Raw genomic sequence first — 23,364 nt, 5'->3', positions numbered from 1 at the left:
CATATATATCTCTTTTTAGAGCAAAAAACAGAGCTTTAAATTCTGGAAAGGAAGTAGATATTTTAAATTTTGCAGAAAAAAGTTCAATTGAAAAATTACACTTGCAATTTTGTAAATTTTTACTAGGAACTAGAAAGAATGCATCTAATCTTGCAACTAGAGCTGAATTGGGGAGACTTCCTATAGAATTTAATATTAAAACACAAACATTATTATATTTAAAGAGATTTGAATGCTGTAAATTAAATCCTCTTTTGAAAGAAGCTTACATGCTTAGTAAAAACTTAGACTCGGAAGGAGTATACTCTTGGTTTACCTATGTTAAAAATATTTTAAGTGAACTTAATATAAATATAGCACAAATTCAACAAAATACTAGTTCAGACAAAAAAATAGATAATTCATTTAAAGTTTATATAAAAACAAGCTCTAAAAACTTCTTTGAAAATTTGATACATGATAAGATGCAAAACATAGATGAAAAAAGTAAACTTTATTTATATAAGAATCTTAAACAAAATTTATGTTTTGAAGACTATTTAAGAACATCAAACTTTACTTATAGAAAATTAATAACAAAACTAAGAATAAGTGACCATAATTTAAATATAGAAAAAGGCAGACATACAAATATCCCTAGAGAGCAGAGAATATGCCTTAAATGTAAAACATTAGAAAACGAAAAACATTTTATATTAGATTGTAAATTAAATATGGAACTAAGAAATAACTTTTTTAACAACTTGGATTTTAATTTTTCTGTTAAAGATTTATCTGATGAAGAAAAGTTGATTTCTATACTCAATCCATCAACACCATCACAAGTAAATAAATTGGGGTCCTACATCAAAAGGTCATTAGAACTGAGGACAGGGGACACTGGAATAGTTACTGTAAATGGATGATTGTGTATATATATATGTGAAATATAGTTATATTGTTTATTATTTTATATGTCACAAACTTAATGTTTTAGTTTATATGGCAATAAATATTTGAATTTGAATTTGAATTTGATATATTCCTCGAGTATAATCCAGGGACTTTCTGTTAGTACAGAAAGTCCCTGTATAATCTAAAAATATATACAAAAAGAAATCCTTTCATCTCTTCTAAAAATAAATCATGTTTTTATAAATTATGTGTTTTCTTCTGTAAGAACTGTAAGGGCAAAAACAAAATGTACTAACCTCCAACGTAGCATCAAGTACCGAAGGTTAAACAATACTGACATACTGATACACTGCTTATTAAGTATCTATATATAATTAACTGACAGAGTGCACAATGGTATGACACTGTCATGCATGCTGTGCAGGTATTTGCCATGCACGTTCACGTGAAACGAAAGTGGTATGTAATAAGCTATATTTATAATGGTGCGTTTTTAATTAAATAATTCACAACCATGCTTGAAACAATTTGTTTCATAAAAATTAAACTGACCTTACGCTTCATAAAATTCAGTGTTATATTTTATTGGGCCAATTGGTGTTTTTTAGGGGGGAATTGCTGGTGATATACCAAAATATGAAATTATCAGAGATATATACATTATTCGATCATTGTCAAAAGATATAGTATATATATATACAATTGATTTGATATGTAAATTCATTGTACATGTTAGAAGAATGTAAAAATTATTCAGTACGAGCTTAAGAATCAAGAAGCAAGGCAATGCTCGCCAGCTGTTTTCTCTTATTCCGAAGCGAGTCTTTATTTTTGTGATATAAGTTATTGCATAGCTTAAATGACAAAACGTTATGAACTAAGATAATATATATATATATTTGATTTTAAGATTTTGATATAATTTGGCTTCTATTTTGAGATATGAGCACAATAAATATATCATGCATGAAAAGTCTTGTTTTTCGGTCTCGTAACTTGTAGTTTATGAGTTTATTAGTTTATTATAAATTTTCAGAGACCATAATACGGAAACAAATCATAGTTCCAATGTTGGGGGTCATTCATCTCAACTCGGCTGATTCCGTACCCTCATCTAACGGATAGAAGGAGAGGAGCAGATTCTACCCAGGATTGCCGGGGAATATGTTGGGGGTAGCACGATGGATGTATTGTCCGTCATGTTACAAATCGAGCCGAGCGAAACGACGTTTGTTTAGTTATATTCAAATAGATTATTAACCGATTTATACCCTAATCCTGACATGGAAACCTGAGGGAAAGAGGAAAGATGGACGTCCCAAAACCACCTGGAGACGGACTGTAGAGACTGAAAGAACATCAATTGGATGGAACAGCTGGGCTACAGAAAGAACAGCAGCTAAAGACCGTGTAACATGGAAAGAGTGCATCAGGGCCTTAAATGCCGACCGACATGAAGAGGATAGGTGAGGTGAGGTGAGGTGAGTATACCCTAAACTTCTTCGCTCGCATATTTTAAATCCTTTTTTACCTCTGGACTTGTGGCCAGATCATCACCAGCGAATTGAAGACAACAAATATGTGTATTTAACCGATATGGCCTTTGGATTTGATATTCAATAGTGTGGTTTCATTTACTTTCGTGAGTACGAATTTTCGTGAATTGCTGAAACCTTGCATTATCGTGGATATCAGATGTCGAGGTGTTGCCAATAACTGCATACAAAACGGTTAGAAACTTTGTTATTCGTTTAACATTTGAATTCGTGGTGTACCAACAAAACTCACGAAAATTCACGGTACCCAACGAAATTTAAATAAATCAACAGTTAGCAGTCAAATTTATGGAGTTTTAAAGATTGTATTCTTATAATCCGTTCATTTACATCTTCAAACAAAATTATTAATAAAACATTGTTTACAGCATATATTCATCCACATATATAGAGAGAAAGCAGAGTAAACAAATTCATGAAAGTCAATCACGGCCGGAATGTTTGCACTGAAATAAAGTACAGTTGACCATATCAGACCTACATTATTAAAATTTTATAAACTATGTAAATAAATAGCAAGTTAGTGAATGGATTGACCGTGAGATCGAGTGGTCATGTGTATGTTATGTTGGTCATTTAAACAACATCATTTGAATATGAATTAAACTGAGGAGTCCCCCTGGTCAAGGAACCGGTTAGTGACAATAACAATGTTGTTGTGGTCATAACTTTATACCTCCCTCTGTGTTGACTTTGATTGTGAAATTCAAACTTTATGTACTAAAGATCGAGACCTTTTGATATAGAATTCATACCCGTAGCCAGGAGGGGGGGTTCGGACGACCCCCCCCTTGAAAACAAATAAGCTCTGTTAAAGTCTAGTCCTATAATATAAGACTCTGGAGGTTCATATCATTTACATTCAACGTTTTTTATCGGATATTTTTTTTTACTATCAATGTTGAACCCCAGACAACATTGATAGTAAAAAAAAAATATCCGATAAAAAACGTTGAATGTAAATGATATGAACCTCCAGAGTCTTATATTATAGGACTATGTTAAAGTCAATGTTCTGTTCTAATTATGACTGTTAAAGTCGAGTTTGTGAGTCAAACGAACTCCCTCTTGGAAATTCCACGTTACGGGCCTGGGTGTTTTGACCATGGAAGTATTATATTGTCAATATTGTACTTCCATGATTTATTGTTTGTCAAACCATGGAAGTACAATACATTTATTGCAAAAACTGTCCGAGCTTTTGCGAATTCGAAGTACAGATGCATTACAATTAAAATACCAAGAATATCATGTGGTTTGAAAACTAATGATTTGATTTTTTCGAGGATTTTTTCTTTTCGATTTTTGTTATGGTGGTTCCAGACCATGTATTTTTTTATGAGCAAGAACATCCAATCAAAATCCAAAGTTTATGTCTCCTTACAGTGCCCCACAACTGATTGATGTAAACACAACAATTTCTAGGTCAGTTGAATAGTTCAAGCGACGCTGTTGTTTGTAAACAAGAAAAATTGTCACAAGACGTAGATCACACATTTTTTAATAGAAAGATCAAAAGTTCAATGAAAAATGCATTCTTCTGCCTTTTTCTTTGGCCAAAATGACTCATGCAGTCGAATAAACTGAAGTGCACGTTGTTGAATCTCTTACCGTTTACGTAATCATTTCTGGATTACTTCATCACGGGACAGATGTTTGGCAGAAGCATCATATAATTAACCAAAATGCAAGCTGTACACTATCTGGATGATTGTACGGAAGATTTATACATGTTTATAAGTGATACCTTTTTGAATTCTCTATGTATTCGAGAATTGCATAGATCTGAGGAAGTCAGTGGCGGATCTAGAAATTTTCATAAGTGGGGGCCCACTGGCTGCCTAAGAGGGGGCCCACTTCCGTCACGCATCGGTGATTCCCTATTTAATCAACTTTTTTTTTCTCACAAAGGGGGGGGGGGGGGGGGGGCGGGCCCCATGCCTCCTAAATCCGCCTCTGGAAGTCTCGTATTCCTCTATTTGTGAAATTTAACAAATGAATTCGACGCTGTCACTGGATTTGAACTGGTACCAAGATCAACTTGACGGGAACACCATTAGAGAAGATGTTTTGAAAAGTTTTTTTTTGTTTGTTCCTTACGTCTGATTAACTAAATGACAAAGTTTGGGCATCGGTTTGATAGTTTAAACATATGTTATTGTCTAAATAAAGTTAAAATTGAGAATGGAAATGGGGAATGTGTCAAAGAGACAATAACCCGACCAAATAAAAAACAACAGCAGAAGGTCACCAACAGGTCTTCAATGTAGCGAGAAATTCCCGCACGCGGAGGCGTCCTTCAGCTGGCCCTTCAGCTTTAACATTGACAATAGGAAAAGACACACATTTTCAACTTAGAACGTTTTCTGCATTACATAAAAATAACAAAGAACAGAACAAAATATAATAAAATTGAGAATGGAAATGGGGAATGTGTCAAAGAGACAACAACCCGACCAAATAAAAAACAACAGCAGAAGGTCACCAACAGGTCTTCAATGTAGCGAGAAATTCCCGCACCCGGAGGCGTCGATCTTCAGCTGGCCCCTAAACAAATATATACTAGTTCAGTGATAATGAACGCCATCCTAATTTCCAAATTGTACACAAGAAACTAAAATTAAAATAATACAAGACTAACAAAGGCTATAATACATACTAATAACATCGGTGGTTAATTAGTTGCATCTTTTCCAATGTTCATGCGTCATTTTGATCGTTGTGAAATAATTTCGGGGTATAAACTAATACATTTTGAAAATGTTAGTCTCTTTAGCAAAGATATATTATTAAATGTTACTCCCATATTCTTCCTTACAATAAGATAATGCAAATATAGAAAGTTTTAATCATTGGGAACAAAAATTGAGAAAGAATGCGTTTAAATTCAAAACCAAATCAATTTTGTAAAATTAGAAATTGTATTTTGAAAAATGAAATTACATCCTTTCAATATAAAGTTTACAATAGGTTGATTCAATCCCATATGAAAAGTTATGTGATTAAAAATAATGATGTTGTTATTGATAATGGATAACCTTATTTTGTATTTCATTGCATTACATTGTATTTCATTGTTTGATTGTATTGTTTGACCCTCATGGGTGTAATTTTGCAATAAAGATTATAAAATTTAATAACCCCATGTTTTCTTTTATGATATTTTTCACTGCTTGACCTATATTCTTTTAAATTCTATCTCGCATTTTATTTTTGTTCTCGTTCGTACTCCAGTAATCTGTTTTCGTCTGATTGTATACGCAGGTTAATTGGATATCGTAAATTACATAATAAGATAATGAAAAAAGTGATCAACTGCGCATATAACCAAATAAACAAAAATATTAAACATCTAAGAACAAGAGTGTAAGGGAGGTAATCGTGATTTAAAATATGTATTCCGTCAAGTTCCATTCATAGTTGCATCCCTTTGTTTAAATACGGATATTACAATTATTATTTGTTTTTGAAATATGACAGATTTTTCCAATGTTTAGAAAATGTACAAATTTACAAAATCCGGAGAAAGTTTGGAGTTATGAACCGTCTTTCTCCAGTTTAATCTACGTAATTCCACTAAAAAAATACACCGATGTTAATTTTGTGCATCTACTTTTATGAAGTTGTTTCTTAAATTTTTCCCATTTTTATCGAACTGAGTTAGTTTTTAGGAAAATTTAAAAAGACACATATTTTGTCACCACCTCTTTCTACATTTTCCAAATCTTGCAGATATATATCAAACTCCATTATTTGCACACAGGTTGAAGTAGTGTTTCTGCTACTGTGAAATTATTGAAGAATCTTTTCCACTTTTTTCCAAAACTGTAAGCTTTTTTTTCTACTTCAAATGCTAAATTGACGTTACTAGTTTTGTACAATCCCCCTGCAATCCCTGAATGATTGCAGTTGTGCACCTGTTGTTACGGAAAAGTAAAAGGATTTTTCCACATTTTCCACGAAACTAAACATTTTCTTCTGTAAATTTTATCGAAAACAAAACTGAATGTATCCAAGGGCACGTTTGACCCCACTCCAGGTTGCTTATAATATGGGAAAATAATGTTTAAAAGCCTTTGATGGCACTGCTAGATTTTAAGAAATCTATAGTTCTAGTCTTGTGTATTTTTGTGATGTTTGTTATTTATATATATTTTCGAGGTTTTGTTCTTTGCCTTGTGTATGAGTTTCATAAAATTTGCATGAGGCAAACTTAAGTTAGAGTGCGGATACTAAAATAGGCCTTACCGGCGGTCAAGGTCACACGTAATCCCCATAATGCTATGCATAAAAATAGTAGCAATGCTTGTTTTTATCCAGATCTTTGGAACAAAATATATTAAAGTTACTATGCGCTTGTTTTGTTTTGACATGAAATATGATGTAGTTTTCTGGAAATAAACGCAAGTCACTCATTCTCAAGTTACGGTGGCTAAGGCATATGCTTAAATACATTGTAATAAAGGTTACAAAAATACATTAAAACCTTTCATACATTATACCTAAATAAACCTGTTAACCAAAACTGCAATTCTTTTCTACTCATAAACATGGATAAAAAAATTATCAGTTCTTAGTTTTGAAGCCTTTTATGTCCAATTTTTGACAAAAGATCACAAAATATTTACGTGATCTGCAACTGACTGTTTTAAACATATTAAATAAAGCTAATGCTCATCAATATACTTCAAAATATTGAGTTATCTAAATAGACCAACAGTTTTGACTTTCAAATTCACTTCTGGTTACCATGGTCCGAAATTCATATGACCGAATCAGCCTAATCAAAACTGGGTCCGTTTTTAAACTGTAGCTGTTCCTTTTACTCTATAAAATCACTTTCTTTGATTTAATTTTTTTACTGTTCAATGCATTGTAAGTAAACAATTTATGGCTGATACCTTTTTTGGAATAATTGCAATGAAATATGATAAAGGTTTCCCCAAAGAAATGTTTACATGGTAGATATTTTAAACTTTTCATAGACCTGTGTAAATGTAACGTAAATATCAATAATCTGACTTATAAAATTTTAAACCGAAATTCTGACTTTAAACATTGAAAGTGTTTTATATTGAATGTACAACGAATTTATCAACTCAGACATTTGTCAACCATCAAAAAAGAGACAAAAATTTCAAATTTTTAATTGGTAACGTAAATATCAAAATGCAAAGATTATGCATCAAACATGTTAAACGATTCAACAAATATGTTTCATTTATTTGTGTTCATTTCATGAGCTTCAAAGTTGTTCTCAATTCTAGTTCTGTCCTCTGGGCTTATTTTCCAAAAGCGTTTACTCTTGCCGGAAGGCTCTAGATGATCAAGCTTATAGAAGACGTCTGATTTTTTGCACCATATCGTGTCAGGTGAAGTTGGCCACCTAAACATAGCTTTCGCTCTTTCGAGAAAGGTAACCTGTACATCTTCGTCGTCCATATCTAAAACTTTCCCAATGTACCACTGACCTTCATAAACACATGCAATAAAGTCATCCACTGACACTTCTACTATTATTATTTCATGAAAATCTTTATTTTGGATCTCATTACTTTCTTGCAATTCGTTTTGATTGACTGTTTCTTTTGTGTGACTGGTATCATTTGAGTGACCGTCATATGTCTGTCGACTCCATGATTCACAAAATTTCCCCTTCAAGCATATGCCACAATAGCATGAAGTTTCTCTCGTGCAAAGTTCGGCCGTCTGTAAGTCATAGGCTACAGCATGAAACTTGATTGTTCCTTTAATTGGCCTCAGCTTTATTTTATTCAGTTGGTCGAGCTTCTTTTTGCATTCTTCTTTTTTTACAAACAAAAATTTTACTTCTTTCATGTTTGAAGTTGTTGACCAATCGAAAAATTCTTGAATAACAACTGCTCCTCTCTTCACTGCTTCGTCAGCCATTCTTTTAATTGTTCCACCAAGACCGTCGCAAGGTCCCTTGCCATGCCCAGCCTCAAAATAATTCCAACGGGCCTGAATTCCATAATCTGATGAATGATTTGCTATGAGGTCAAAAATGGTTTTATTGCGGTATTGGCTTGATGGACTATCCGTCCAGTAGTGAACAAACTCGACATTTGGACAGATTTCCTTCAAGACTGGAACTAAAGAATCAAGAAATGTGCACACTGTACTGGTACAATGAGAAAGTTCATCAGAAATTATTGCGATGCTTTTGTGTTCTAATTTTGATTGGCCTCGGAAATATACCACTGCTGGGTGTATGGTGACTGGGGTCGGGTTCCAATAGGCACTCTGTACCTCTGCAAGGGACTTACACGAATAGTTCTCTGCAAAGTCCATTTGGACTAAAACTTCTTTCTCTTTAAGGCTATCTTTAAGTGTTTTGATTTCTCTATATTGACACCGTACTCTGTCAACGTGACTTGCAAACTGATTCATTTCAACTTTCATCATCTCTATAAATTCATTTTTCTCTACTGTATTTTCTATAATCTTCATTTTCTTTTTATCTTCCACAACGACTTGTTTCCATACTCGATAAGCCACTCGATTTTCTAGCAGCTGGTCCATAGAACGCTCTATTTCAAGACTTTGACAAATTTTTAGTGTTCTGGATTTTCTCTTACGAAAATGTTGTATTTCTTAAGTGTCTGACACTTGAGGGCCATATTCTGATGTTTTATACATAGACAGGATGTTCGGGATATGAACTTTGCTGTTAAGATATGGCGTGGACGTAAACGACAAAAGGTTGCCAACGAAATTTTCACTTGAGGGTTTTCTGCAGAAAATTTCTTATGTAGATCAGCAAGATAATTTGTTAGAATAATTGTTTGCTTCTTTTCTCCTTTCGAAATCTTAATTGCATCCCCTTTTTCTGGTTGCATGCGACTATTATCTTCTCTGCTCATGAAATCTTCGACATCTAGAGCAAGCAGTTTGACTGCACAAATACGTCTGTCTGGTCTAACCCGCTTTGTGGAAACCTTTGTCAAAGTCTTTCTACATATACCAGTTCCTTTACTTATAGCAAGATTGAGTCTGTATTTCTTTGACAACTATCCAGAAACTAGTCTAGCTATGGACTGTCTCTCATACATGGACGAAGTTGACGCTCTTGCTTCTGAAATTTCGTGCAACACCACATTCTTCAACATTAACTTTCGCTTTACCCTCTCCCTTCTTTTGGGTGTCAAATTTAATTCTCTCAGTTCTAATTCAGTTTTGCTGTTAGGTGTACAAGGTTCCGATGGCCTTCTAGTTCCAGTATTAATCTCAGTTGTCTGGACTTTGCTTTTAATTTTTTCAGAAGTTTTTCCTTTTCTACTTTCAAACGCTTCATTGTACCATGGGCTCTAGCTAAAGCTCTTGTATTTTTCTTTTTTCCTCCTTTCTTCCTTCCAACAAGTGGCAACTTTACCACCAATGGACTACCTATACTTTCATAACCACTGCTTTCTGTAACAGATTCATTCAAAACCAACGCTGCTGCATTTCTTTTGCGTCTATGTGTTTGGTTGTGGACCTTTGCTCTTGCGTTTCTTTTTTTTTTCTTTCCTTAGTTGGCAATTCAGCTGCTGGAACATAGTATTTAATCACCCTGTCTGATTCTTTCTTTAAATAATTCTTTCCATCTTTCAATTTCTTTCTTTCTCTGTACTCTTTTTGGATTTGACTTCGTGACTTGGCCATGTATACCTGAAAAAGGAGTACATGTTGCATCAAATTGAACTATAATGTTCTAGTTTTATGTTAATTTAGTGAAATCAAAATATGAACAATATTAGCAAACACTTTGTTTTGAACGAAGATATGAATAATAAGAAGGTCTAGTTAGGTAAACATAATGTATGTTATAATTATGTAATAAAAAAAATACTATTAAGCAATAATAAAATTTTGATATTTACGTTACAATTAGACCCAAAAGCAGATTAGGTGTAGTAATTGGTAAACTTGTATGTAATGTTTTTTGTTCATTTTGTTATCTTGATATAGCATATCATAAATGTTGAGATGCATTTTTAGCACGTTTTATTGATTTGACTGCTTAACTATTGGTGAAATTCCACGACAATTCTAGCATTACTACGCATCTTTTTAATGAAGCTACAGTAGAAAAACATTAATTTCTATTAAGTTTAACTACTGAAACTAGCATCATATATCTATAAACCAACTTTAAAATCACAAAGACAACTTGTTTTTTATTGTATTCACTTTATAATTCAGTTATAATTTGTAAAATATTTACGTTACCCAATCGTAACGTAATACTTTCCTCATTAGACCACTTTCGAGTTCATCCGTCACCGGAAAAAACTCGTCAATTATACGCGCCTTTATCACCGTCATCTGTGCGTTTAGGGGCGTCGTCACTTCCCTACAATGTTGAGCGAGTGGTTGGAAAATTATAATTCTATTTTGTACGAATTATTCGGCAAATTGAATTCTGAAAATAGACAATCAACACTGCTGTCATTAGGGAATTGTCAGTAGGTACCTACAGAGCAACCATTTTTTCTAGTTTATCCTGCACAAAGACGATCACTAAGACGCTTGATGAACGTAAATAGTGCAGGGATACAGGCGAGCCCCTCTATCTGGTAAATGACGTCATAAAGGCGTGCATAATTGACGAGTTTTTGCCGGTGACGGATGAACTCGAAAGTGGTCTATTAACTTGCGTAAATGATCAGTACAAAAAGTGTATTTGAAAATGACAAGAATTTAGAACTAAGCATGGAACACAATTAAACTTCTACTTCATCAGTTTATATCAAAACGTAAGAAAAAATAAATATCAAACATTGTCATAGTTACCTTGCTCTTCTATTTGCTTTTATCTCTCTACTGTCATCATGGTCATGTATGGATATGTAACGCCATAAAATCTTGTAAACAACGTGTTAAACAATGACGTCATAGACGCTGTTTTTGAAAAGTGCTAAAATGATGATCAGTACCTAGGTCCGTTCCAAAGGTATATTTGAGAGGGTTAGCGCTATAGAACCAGGTTTAATCCACCATTTTCTACATTTGAAAATGCCTGTACCAAGTCAGGAATATGACAGTTCTTGTCCATTCGTTTTTGATGCGTTTTGTTTTTTGATTTTGCCATGTGATTACGGACTTTCCAAATTGATTTTCCTCTGAGTTCAGTATTTTTGTGATTTTACTTTTTTTTTTTGTATCGTAAATATCGGTAACGTAAATATTTTTGGCTGGATAGTCATTCGTTGTTAATACTTACTGTTTATGTAGAAGACAGTACAGATGTAAAAATTGTACATATACTTCCACCTTTCTAATAACTAAGAGCTGTTGACATTTGGGATGTGTGTTATTATTGTGTCGTGCAACACGTAAATATCTCCTGTTTTTATAACCATGATCCTTGGTATGGAAAAAAATGCAAAATCAAAGTGAACTGAACAATTTTGTTATATTTGATATTTGTCAGCTTAAACAATATGTCTAAGGAATAAAACAAATAAGTTTTGTTTGCTATAGACTAACTACATTTAATGCAGTGCTAACTTCGTTTAAGAAACACAATATTCAAGTCGACACATGAAATTTAGAGTTGGTTTCAATCTAATTTTTAAAATGTGTTATATGTATGCATTATACAAGTATCAGTTGAAAAGTATGATCATTCTTCAAATAACTGCAGAGTTTTTTGTGCACAAATAACTCAAATAACACGAGACTGAGATTTTAATAATTTGATACCTTGTCGTGGACAGTAACGTAAATACTGTTTTTGACGTTCATAAAGCTGAATTTTGTTTAAATTGTGAGAGTTACATGTGGAAAACAATTATTTCTATCTCCGCACCGGTATTCCCTATCCGACTATATATAGAAATGTACAAATCTCTGGTTGAATATGTCTTTTACACTGCGGTACATAGAATTGCGACCCTAAATTGAGAACGAGTGGCTTATATAAACTTAATTTAACTAATCGAAAGACATAAGGGTGTTCTACTAAAGGCATATCTTGCATTAAACGAATTTAAAACTTAATTTGAATTGGCCTACCGACTGTTTCCTTTAAATCGGCATTGATGAGTCTTCTGTGCGTCAGGCGTACACAGTTTAAAAGCCTAGTTTTTGGGGAAAGACGGCTTCAAGCCGTCAATCCCCTATGGGGTTGACCAGAGTGACACTCCCTCACATCATTCATTTTGTTTTTATACATGTTATAGTGTGGAAAACCCCCCAACAAATCTGACTTTATAGATTGAAGAGAAGCCGGAGACCCAGAAATGAACAGTTTGACTTTAAACACTGTTTTACACATTTCCCTTCTGTTTCTCACGAAATTATCGTATCTTGAACTCTCATTTACACTATTTACGTTTATTTTACAATCCGGAAAAATTAGTATGACGAAATATTCTAAATATATCCAACCTACATTGTATTTTATATTGACGTCATTCTTGGAAGAAGCAGGGGTATCCTTCACCAGTTCACTGGTTATTTAAATCATTCTTAGAGATCGTGCACTAATTACAAATTTGTATTTGTTAAATCTAAACATAATATTGTTTACTGTAGATGATTTAAACATCAACATGCAATACTTTAATTTGTAGGTCAACAACTTTCAAAATAAACAAAGATCGTGGGGTTACATGAGACAGGGGAAAGAAACAATTTTATTACTTTTTTCGGGTCTCAATAATTAGAGACGAGAAGCGTCAAAAAGCGACAAGAAGCGTCAAGAAGACTATTAAGCGACAAGAAAAAAATATTCTTCTCGTCGCTTTTTGTCGCTAATAAGGGAGACCACTTTTTTCTGAAAAAAAATCTGAGAATCTTCCTCCAATTCAGAAGCACCTCAATTGATGAGTAATTATCCACTAAAATAAAAGTTAATGTATTTAAACACTTCATTAAACATATTTATTATTTACAAATATTTCAAAATTAAGATTTGGAAACAAGCTTCACACAGTTTACATCACTCATGATATTGTTTTTTTTTATTAGTACCTGTTTCCCTGTGATGAGAGTTGTAACTCGGAACTTTAACAATGGAAATTTAAAACTGAATAGATTTTTCAGTCCACACTTTCTAAAGAAAAAACTTAAAAATCCAAGAGTACTGTCACAAAAAATGGAAAATGGTCCTAGCCTGCAGTTCAGTGGTACACAATCAAGATTTTAAAAAATATTGTAGTTGTTGTGAAATGACAGAATTCAGTTGAGTTTTAGATAATTAAATATCAACTTAAATCAAATGTTTAGATTTAGAAGATGCAGATCTCTTCCATTGGTCCAAATTGAATCCTAAACTAAGGAAATGAAATTACATTAACAACAATTGATTTCAATATTGTCAACCTTTCTACATGTTCTAGCTGTTCTCGTTTTCGTTCTTCATATGAATACTATCAAAAGATACCCCCCCCCCTTTCCAAAAACATAATTAAATAGAAACAGGGGCCGTCTTTCCCCTCAGATCTATTCAGCTCTTTGATTTTAATTATTTTTTTAGAGTTTCTACATACAATACAATACAATACAATACAATACAATCAATACAATACAATACAATACAATACAATACAATACAATACAATACAATACAATACAATACAATACAATACAATACAATACAATACAATACAATACAATACAATACAATACAATACAATACAATACAATACAATACAATACAATACAATACAATACAATATTTTTATTGTCAATCAAGGACGCCCTAAAAGAGCAGTATAATTACAAACAATTTGTTACAATGTCGATGATTATTATTAATTCCTAATGATATACAGATGACAAAATATAGAAGAAAGCAAATAAACACAAAAGCAAAATTAAAACCACAGATATTTATATATGCATATATTGGACATGTAAATATGTTATTAAGCTGTTTATTGATACCATTAGTGCCGTAAAATTTAAATTTGGTCTATGAATAATTCACTGGATCAGCAAATTGACATTATTTACATTTTTATCAACTTTTTTATAGGGTTCAAAATTGAAAATCGTTTTGAAAAAACGAAATGTACGAGGTTTATTTTTTTTGTTATTAATACTTCTTATATTATTAAAAATGTTAATTTTCCATTCTTTTATATATAATACTTTAAGTTTTCCCATGACTATTTTTTTAATACAATATTTACTGTTATGTAGTAAACTGTTGGGAGTGAGATCCAGAAGCTCCAAAACTTTAACAATATAACTGTACCATGAAGTGTGACCGTTTTCATGTAGACTTTTAGATAGTGCCAGAGCTTCTTTTAGTAAAATGTCTTCAGATTTTTCTAAAGTTATCCAATATTTAAGGATGCTTAATAAAATAGACAATTGCATTGGTAAATGTCCCACTTCTGCCATGACAGCATTATTTGTGCTCTTTCTGTTCACACCAAGTATAATTTACAACTTTTTACATTCAATTTTTCAAGTATAAAATCATCACATAGTTTATAAAAAGAAGATGAATACATATATTCTTTTGCCGACTATCACACTTTTTCTTCCCGAAGTACATATATTTTGAACGAAACAGCGTCATGATGATCAAAATTTGTTGAACCATGAATATGGAGCTACATCATGTCATATTAAATATACTATATTGTGCAGAAACATTTGGGAGGGGCTGAGTCAAGATATACAAAGTTTACTTTTTTAATCATTTAGGCAGAGCTGCATCATAATATACATGTACAAAGTTTGCAGAATCATTTAGAAGGAGCTGCGTCATAATATAAATGTTTGGTGAATCGGAGCTGCGACATAATATACAAAGTTTTCTGAATCATTTATGAGGAGCTGCGTCATAATATAAATGTTTGGTGAATCGGAGCTGCGACATAATATACAAAGTTTGCAGAATCATTTAGGAGGAGCTGCGTCATAATATAAATGTTTGGTGAATCAGAGCTGCGACATAATCTACAAAGTTTGCTGAATCAATATTTAGGGGGAGCTGCATCCTAATATGCATGTTTGGTGAATCGGAGCTGCGACATAATATACGAAGTTTGCTGAATCATTTAGGCGGAGCTGCATCCTAATATATTAAAATCCCAAACGCCTACGGGAGCGAGATGTTCTCGCTGTGTTGAAGACCCGACCCGTTGATGGCCTTTGAATGTTTTCTGCGCTTTGGACGGGTCTTTGAAACATTCCCCGTTTCCATACTCAATTTTAAAGTTTGTTAAATCATTTAAGAGGAGATGCTTCATATTACACAAGTTTGATGACGCATGTTGTAGGAGCTCGGTCATTTTATACAAAGTTTATAGAGCTACATCCACAGGAGGCAGACCAAATAGTATGACATGTGCACGTTTAAAGGGCATCAATTCGAAAATAATAAACAGAGCTAAATATATGTAGGAATTGTGTCCAAACTGAGTTGTCAATGCATGGTTGACATGTGATAATTGATGAATTCAAACTTATTTATTGTATCAATCAAAACATTAGTTTCATCAAATATGAAATAATCATTATTTATTTTGTTCTATCAATTAGATTAAAAACTGTAGCAGGTATTATATAGTCTTCTCGTACATCTAAGTAACGTCAGATTTGAGGCCACTATATCTAATAAAGGGGCACCAGCAAAGAGATATTTAAAAACAATTCTTAAATATGATATTTTTTTTTGTTCAATTATTAAAGGGACACTAGCTGTCAAATTCATGTTCACCGATTTGACTCAAACTCTAATATATTTGATTTATAACATACAACAACGTATATTCAAATTACAATCATTCTGGGAAAAAAACAGTTTACACTAGACACCATCTAATTAACTTTCGAGATGAACACGGAAGACTGCTGTAGAAACAATAAGCTTTGTTCCCCGGTTGTCATTCAAAACAATTGGTTTTTCTATCGTGTACAACATATTTTGACCTGTGTTACCTATTGCATGCCAGTGCTGAAAGCTGATGATAATGTGTTTTATTGTTATGAACTTCAATTTTATAGTGTAACACGTCTTCTGAGTGGTTGAATGTTTTTTGTCTATCAGCTTCTAGACATAATCTTGTCGTGCGACTGTGATGTCATCAAGGTTTTTTTCATGATTTACTCCTTGAAATGGAATATAGAATTCAATTTTAAGGAATGTCTATTCGAAAAACCTCAAAATGTTGTACGCACTTTTAAATAACCTGCTATGCAGGGCGTTCAGAGTTCACCACATTGTATATTTTTTTCTCCATAGAAAGATTATTTTTTTTATTGAAGTCATATTTTATTTACTTATTCATTGAAATGTATCATGTTGAAACGGTCCTCTGATCGGTAAACAAAAAACACTGCAAACTGTTTGAATTACTTCGTGAACCGAATCATAGAGCATAGCAAATAGTCTCCGCCACAACGTATCATATTTTTATTATGCGTTACAGTACTGTTTCTTGAAATAAGTTATGCCCAAACCATGACATTACATCAATTTGGGAGCATATTTCACCAACAAAATAAAGGAAAAATGGAGAAAGTTTTACACTTCATTTTCAACAAAAGTTAGTAAGCTGGTTCTCAACTTACTTCATAGAAAATCGTTAAATACATTCCAGCGGATTCCAGTTTACAAAAGTAAGTAAAACAACAGTTGTCTCTCTTTTGCCAGACGTCTACCATTTTTTTTTAATTATGTCTCCTATAGTGGGAGGGATGAGCCATAAATGAATCAGATCTAACACATTTTTATTTCTTTTATTGAAATAGTGTATTATTATGGCTATTTAATTATGATAGGCCAGATAGGGTCAGTTGATTTTTATAATCAATAAAATAAACAAAAAAAATGAAAAAAGGTTGGGGTAGTGAATGTGCCATCTGCTCCCTTTAGGGACCGGTCAAAATTTATCGTCTATAGGACCGGTGCAAAAAATAAAAACATTTAATAAAAGTTACAACCCTATGGCTTTCTGACTGAAAAAAATGATGTCCTATGCCAACTTAGTAATAAAAAAGTTATCCTACTTTTCCAATGTATTGTAAATAAAAGTTTACGTAATAGAGGCATTTAACATAATTGTTGTCTTTATAATATGATCAAAAGCAACAGTTTAATTTCATGTTTTATTTTATTGTAATACACATTCAATTACAGGCATGTCAGTGTCAAACATTACAGAAGCATCTTAAATGCATTTGTGATCTATAAATCCTTGTAAAAGAAGAAAACGGGGCTTGTTTTCATCCTTTGATTTTTTGTTTGACACCTTTAAAATCTTTAGTTTCCAGATTTTGTTGAAAATTTTAATTTGAGCGTAACAATGATTATCAATGATAATTCAATTGCTTTGACCTTGACTTTTGACATATTGACCTCAAATTCAATTACTTTCTTCAACGCTCCGAGGAACATAATCCAAGCAGGTTTGGTAAGATCTTATTTCTTGTTCAAATATAATCATGATAATTTAATATAAATATTTACCATGGAATATTATCAAACTAACTATTCATAGGAAGACTAGTATTTAAAACATTGATGAAGAGATATTATCTGAAAACAGAAAAGTTGACAAAGTAAATGCTTAAAAGACATTGCATTGTACTCGGAAATTTCCCCCGTAATTTCAAAATGTTCAAAGACACTGTGACCTTAAACTTTGACCCACGGATATAAACAAATTAAGGTAGGTATTATATTGTCTTACATCCATACACAAGGCCGTACTTTAACCTATAATGGTATACTTTTTAAATTGTTATTTGGATGGAGAGTTGTCTCATTGGCACTCACACCACATCTTCCTATATCTATGTTAAGTTGATAAAATTTCGGTATTTGATTTAAATTTAATTATAATCGTCAGTGGCGGATCCAGAGGGGGGGGGTCCGTAGGTGCGCAACCCCCCCCCCCCCCCCCTTTATTTTTGCCGATCAATGCATTTGTATCGGGACATATGTTTTGCACCCCCCCACTCCTTTGCCCTGGGTTAGCACCCCCCCTTTCGAAAATTCCTGCATCCGCCCCTGATCGTACATTTGGTGCTGTGACCCTAACCTTCGAGACTTAGAATTCAAAATTGGTTGATATCAAATTAGAATATTTGTGTGAACAAAAAAACTTTTCAAAACATTCCAGTCAGTTTACAGGCACTACGGACATGATATTTCACGAACTTACCCGAGTGAAAAAGGGGTCTTGTTGATATTGGCCAAACTTTAGTTCACCAATAGCCATGAACTTAAACTCTAGTTCCTATTTGTCATGCAAAATTCAGTGGCGGATCCAGAAATTTTCATAAGTGGGGGCCCACTGACTGACCTAAGAGGGGGCCCGCTCCAGTCACGCTTCAGTGATTCCCTATATAAGCAACCAAATGTTTTCCCAAAAAGGGGGGCCGGGCCCCCTGCCCCCCCCCCCCTAATTCCCCCTATGAAATTTAATTATCCTGCTCCAAATGTTGGCGCCTCGAAACAACTCTACTACTGTAGATGCACGTAAAGGTAAACACATTAAAAGGAAGATGTGGTATGGTTGTCAATGAGACAACTCTCCAGCAGAGACCAAAAGTCACAGAAATGAACAACTATAGGTAACTGTTCGACCTTCGACACATGAAGGTAAACACATAAAAAGGAAGATGTGGTATGGTTGCCAATGAAACAACTCTCCAGAAGAGACCGAAAGTCACAGAAATTAACAACTATAGGTCACTTAATGAATGGTCTTTTAACAATGAGCAAAGAAAACCAGAAATGTAACTGCCTGTTTATGTATGATTATTTTCTTGCAATTTTTTATGCAACTACAACAAGTTGGACTTCATTTGAGATTTGAAAACAAGATTAATCCAAGTTTTATATATATAATTTTAAGGATAAAATTAATAAGAAAATCGTATATTATGGGGTAAAATATAAATAAATGGAGATGTGCGGTATTCCTTAATGAGACACAAGACGAACAAAAAGTTTAGGTCAACTAATGGTCAAGTGTCTAAACAATAGGTCAAGCTCTCAGTTGGACCGAGTCTAGACAAAAATGTGTATAAATTAACAGATAATTTCATAGATAAAAGTATGCCTCAAATTTTCTTGATGACAGAAAAAGGATATATCTTTAGGTTATCAATGAACTAGTAAAGATATGGTCGGGTTGTTTTTTCTTTGACACATTCCAAATTTCCATTCTCAATTTTATCTTAGAAATTCCTGATAGGGGCACCATTGTTTCGCGGTTGCAGTTGTTTCCAGATTTTACATAGGCAACGCATAATTAATAATCTATAGAATAAAGGGAATTTCATCAGAGGAGCCATTATCAAGGAATATGGATTTAAAAATGAAATTTTATAACTTGTTTTGCTCGTACTGTGTAAATGTGATTTATTCATTTACACACGTATTGAACTGGAATTAAACAAAATGAGTTTTCTAGAAATTTGGAGTTCCAATCGCATAACGCATTTCATAACAGATGAGGGCCCTCATGGGGTTTTTGATTATGTGATTACTTGGCCGGTTTTTTAATGATTATTTGATTATTAAGCCAAATATTTCATGATTATTTGATTACCTAGGACTGTATTTTTAGTTTATGATTATTTGATTACTAAAGATAAGCAAATATTTAATGATTATGTGATTATATTGGCAAAAAAATGGTGATTATGTGATTACTAGGACCCCCCCCCCCCCCATGAGGGGCCTCACAGATGATAGGAGTAAACCCTTTACGTACTTTTCATTTTCAAAATGCTGTGAAATCTATTTCTAATTCAGATTACTAAAATATAGTGTAGGACGACATGGTTTCTTTATCAGATGGTTATTAAATGTGCTTAAGGCCGGCTTTTAGTAACTGTGAGTTTCTTTTGTAACGGATGTCATACTGAGAACAATACTTGAGTTGTCAGATATAAAATGAAATTTGGTATATACAATAGCCAAGAAGAAATCTAGTTTCAAGCAGAGATTTGTTTTTCGCTTTCATTTTTTGTACATAAAATTAGGCTGTTATTTTTTTTAATGTTTTAATCACAGAATTAAATATTTTGGACTTGCATCTTGCGAACTACACCAATTTTCCAATAAGGTACGAACATCGCGGGTAACGTCTTTACATTTGTGATTTCTGGGCCTTTATAGAATAACTTAATTACTATACGGTTTCGACTTTGCTAATTATGAGAGCAGTACGATGATCTATAGCTGTTAATTTGTGGGTCATTTGGTCTCTTGAGGAGAGTTGTCTCATCGGCAATCAAATCACATCTTCATTTTATAGATATACGTTGTAAGCAAATAATTAGTCCCATAAAATGTTAAAGGGTTTGGTCTATTCAATAGCCTCGTTAGTATTTATCTATTATTAAATCTTTATGTTGTTTTGTCCTTGAAAGAACATGTTGTGTTCAGGGGCGGATCCAGCCATTTAAAAAGGGGGCAACCTAGGATAAAGGAGGGGTCCAACTATATGTCCCCATTTAAATGCATTGATCGGCCCAAAAAACAGGGGGGTTCCAACCCCCGGACACCCCCCCCCCCCTTCTGGATCCGCCACTGGTGTTGATATAAGTTCTTTGGTATAGTCTTTTTTTTTTTATTAAATTGTTCGCAGCGTAACGTTACACACTCAAAGACGTAAGACAAAATAAAAATATTGGAATGCATGTTGTTCAGATGGCTTTTTACAATAAATTTTAAAGGATTGATTTTTTTTCCTAAGAAGGAATTTTATTCTTAGATAAAATATGTTCAGCTTTAGTTTTATTAACAAATTAAAAATAAAAAAGTAAGTTGAATTAAAACAATTTAATTATATACATTTTAATTATACGGGCAATCGATTTCTTGTTTTTATGGATAAACTTTGCACTGCAAATGCATTCATTTTTGCACTACAGAATGTCAAGGCAAAGGGACTGCGGCATATCTAGCATGGCAGTTCTGCACAACTTGAATATATGCAAGGGAATTAGCGGGAACGATTATTATAGCTGTTTTTACTATTAATTTGTATTCTAGTGGATCCGACTATTATAGTCCGGAAAACACTTCAGTTCCGCGAGGAAATCTCCGAGTCTCCCCACCCGGCCTTCTTTGTGAATCGGTAGAGCTTCAAAATAAAAAGTTAATTTTAAAATTTTCTTATTAAGCAACAAAATAAAATAGTCGTATTCCAAATCGTCTGTGAAAACTGCAATCATGACAATTAGTCGGAACGTTGGATGCATATTTTATTAAAAATAACGTCAAAATCGTATGTGGGGACATTGTATCGGACATTTTAGTTTTATCTGATATTTTATATATTATATTTAATTTATGGGAATTTAATACTAAAATAGAGATAAATGTTTGTACTTTTATTCATTATAAAAAAAAAATATGTAGCGTATGGCACCGTATTAAATAAACATCATGAGAACACAGAAAACGTTACCCTACGTTTAATTTGGTTTGAAGGGGACAAAATGTCGGACATTGCTAATCAACTCGAATAAAAATAATTTGTTTTAAAATTTCCTGATTATTGCATGAGGTGAAAGTGTGATCTTTGAACAAATTACTAGTATAAGAATTATTTACTTTCGACATGGGGATTGCTCTGGAATTCCCTTTTTGGGACAATTTTTGAAAAATTACGGCAACCTTTTTTGCATGGGACACATAATTTGTATCATCTTGATCCCTTTTTCTTATATTTCCGTCTTTTCGAGAGAGAAAAATCGACAGTACGTCATCGCCCACTTATAAATTGCTTGTTCTAGACAAACTTTTATATCGTTTGGTAAAAAAGATTATATGTTTTTTACGGTATTCAGAATTTCACAAAACTAAAAGTGTAACGCGGGACAAGGAAATCATATTGCAAAATAAAGGTTTTATTGAGTTTTTATGAATGAAAATGGTCTGTTACATATACAAAATTGTAATATCCTGAAAGAAGAGTTTATAAGCTTTAAAATGATATACAACACTTCATAATATCATTGTTTATGTTTAAAAATTAACAAGATGAATGTGTCTTGTCCGCGATTTCACCAAAGTAACACCAGTAGCGTGCGACGTTTCTTAACTAGACGCGGGGCGATCTAGAGCTAATTACATGGTATTAACATCTTATCTAGTTTTGACGACAGCAAATTGATGTCTTTACGTTGTTTTGTCCTTTAAAGAACATATTTTGATGAGTTTAAAAACGGTTCTTTTACAGAGTCCATATTCAAATTATTTACAGCTTAACTGACTCAACTAGACTCTGGGCTATCTAGACCTTATTGCATTTTGTGGATATCTTGTCTAGTGTTGACAACAGCATGTTGATGTCATTATTTTGTTTTAACTGACTTAACTAGACTTTGGGCGATCTAGACCTTATTGCATTTTGTGGATATCTTGTCTAGTGTTGACAACATCATGTAGATGTCATTACGTTGTTTTAACTGACTTAACTAGCCTCTGAGCTATCTAGAGCTTATTGCATTTTGTGGATAGCTTGTCTAGTGTTGACAACAGCATGTTGACGTCATTACGTTGTTTTAACTGACTTAACTAGACTCTGAGCTATCTAGAGCTTATTGCATTTTGTGGATAGCTTGTCTAGTGTTGACAACAGCATGCTTACGGCTCCACGTTATTTTACCTTTTAAGATGTTACTGTCTTATTTGCGTGTACACCACATGCCCTCCTCTTCAAATTATAAATCAAAGATTCGCATGGCGTGTTTACAACTGATCGACTTTATGACAGGCGTTGATGTGTTCAGTCCAAAAAATGAAAATAGGTATCATAAATCAATGTTTTGATGAAAAGCTAAATGCATCATAAATTTTTCAATAACTGAATATCATAAAGTATATATATAATGAATACAATATTAAATATGACGCGACGCATACAAAGACGAGTTAGGATTTGCGCAGTGCAATTGAAGAAACTGTTGTATAAGGATGTGA

The 23,364-nt window shown here is 33.1% G+C and overlaps 1 protein-coding gene across 3 annotated transcripts in view; it reads left to right on the top strand.

Moving 5' to 3' along the window:
- Positions 1-1,262: 1,262 nt before the first annotated feature.
- The window catches only part of LOC134683454 (KH domain-containing protein 3-like), a 33,537-nt gene continuing 11,435 nt past the window's right edge, over positions 1,263-23,364 (top strand). The window contains exon 1 of one of the 3 annotated variants that reach the window (XM_063542750.1): positions 1,263-1,353. The gene's annotated coding sequence lies outside the window, so the exon portion shown is untranslated. Of the gene's footprint in view, positions 1,354-2,069; positions 2,376-17,941; positions 18,089-23,364 lie in introns of those variants that run through there. The other 2 variants (XM_063542748.1, XM_063542749.1) reach the window with 2 other exon arrangements.

Source organism: Mytilus trossulus, chromosome 9 (genome assembly GCF_036588685.1).
Source record: "Mytilus trossulus isolate FHL-02 chromosome 9, PNRI_Mtr1.1.1.hap1, whole genome shotgun sequence".
Classification (NCBI taxonomy): domain Eukaryota; kingdom Metazoa; phylum Mollusca; class Bivalvia; order Mytilida; family Mytilidae; genus Mytilus; species Mytilus trossulus.
This window is presented reverse-complemented; position numbering and strand designations above follow the sequence as displayed.